This window comes from Echinops telfairi, unplaced genomic scaffold (assembly GCF_000313985.2).
Source record: "Echinops telfairi isolate 266 unplaced genomic scaffold, ASM31398v2 ScPeMD7_7468;HRSCAF=8506_0, whole genome shotgun sequence".
Taxonomy (NCBI): Eukaryota; Metazoa; Chordata; class Mammalia; order Afrosoricida; family Tenrecidae; genus Echinops; species Echinops telfairi.
This window is the reverse complement of record NW_022111369.1, coordinates 90923437-90925235: the sequence shown is the minus strand read 5'-3', so window position 1 is coordinate 90925235 and position 1799 is coordinate 90923437.

Sequence of the window (1799 nt, the reverse complement as noted above, 5' to 3'; positions counted from 1 at the left end):
GAGAACATTTTCTCATGTGTTTATTGGCCAGTTGGATTTCTGCCCTTGTGAAATTTCTGTTCTGGTCTTTTGCCCACCTCCTCAATGACATATTTGTCTTTTTCTTATTGTAGGCTAGCATAGTATTGTAGATTTTAGTAAGAAGGCCTTTGTCTGATGTGTCATTGCTAAAGATGTTTTCCCAGTCTGTGGGCTATCTTATTACGCTCTCAGCAAAGCCTTTTGATGTACACAGGTTTTTTATCTTCAGTATATCCCACCTGTCATTTTGTGCTTCGTCCCATATAAATCTCTTAACAAATATGCCCATCTATAGAGGAAGACAAAATGTAATGTTTCATGACATTGATTTTTATAGACAGAATTTCTAAATCAAATGCTCTTATTTTGGGGACATCTGGCTGTCCCTTCAGATAGACTGACAATCTATGAGAAAGTAATAAGTTTAATGAACCACAGAATGGCAAATATAATAATTTTAGGAAAGCATTGATATTAAAAAACCTTAAAACTCTCATTTGGGTGAAAGGTGACAGCAGTCAGTGTAAGACATGAAAAAATAATAATTTATAAATTATTAAGGGTTCGTGAGGGAGGGAGGGAGGGGAAATGGGCTGATACCAAGGGCCCAAGTAGAATGAAAATGTTTTGACAATGATGATGACAACATATGTAGAAATGTGCTTGACACAGTTTGTGATAAGAGTTGTAAGAGCACCTAATAAAATGATTAAAAAAAAAACCCAAATTCTAATTTGGAAACAAACACACAATAACCAGCATTTGTTATAAATACCATAATCTAATAGACTTGAATAGAAAATGGTTCCTGTAATAGCGCTTAAGCATGTTTTGCCTGCTCACTCTAGGCGTTGGGTCATATTTTCTGAAAGAATCTATCTTGACCATTGCACTTCATGTGTCCTGACTCTTCTTTCCTCCAGAATCTTCCTTGAATCGTTGTCTCTGTCTACACTACACTGCTGTTAATGTTAGAGACTACTTACATTAGTTAACAAGATCCCTGATGGGGTTGTGAGTTAAGCATTGAGCTACTAACACCAAGGGTAGCTGTTCAAACCCACCAGCATCCCCACAGTAGGAAAAGGAATTTGTCTGCTCTCATAAAGATTTGGAGTCTCAGAAACCCTATCTGGGGTTGCTATGAGTCAGAACTGATTTAATGGCAATGCATTTATGTATGTTAAAGTTTGAATCTCTATACATTATTTGATGATGAAACAATCGCATGCTTTTAACCATCTGCATTTGTGCTGTCTCTTATAATACTAAACCAAACTAAGTGTCTTCAAGGCAGTTTTGACTAATGGTAGCTCTGTGAGTTACAGAGAACTGAGTCATAGTGTTTTCTTATCTGTAATCTTAACAGGAGCAGATTCAGAACTGTATTATAAGGCACTGAGAAGAGGGTTCAAACCATCAACCTTTAGAGTAGCAGTTGAAGCAAAGGTCTATACCACCCAGAATCACCATGACACGCTAAACTTAAATTAAAAGTAATCAATAAACCACAGTCACTGAGTTGATTGTGACACTCTAGGATAGAGTGAAACTGCTCCATACACTTTCTGAAACCGTGAATCTCATGGGAGTGGATTTTTGTTTCGAAGATGGAGATTCATGCATCACACTCAGGAGGGACTTCGCAGAGACCAGCACAGAGAGGAAACAGAGAGGAATGTGCTTCCAGACCACTGGATTCTTAGCATAAAAATAAGGAGACACAAATTTGTTAAAATAAAAGAGTGGCATGGTTTTCCAGCTCTTCCGACCAATTT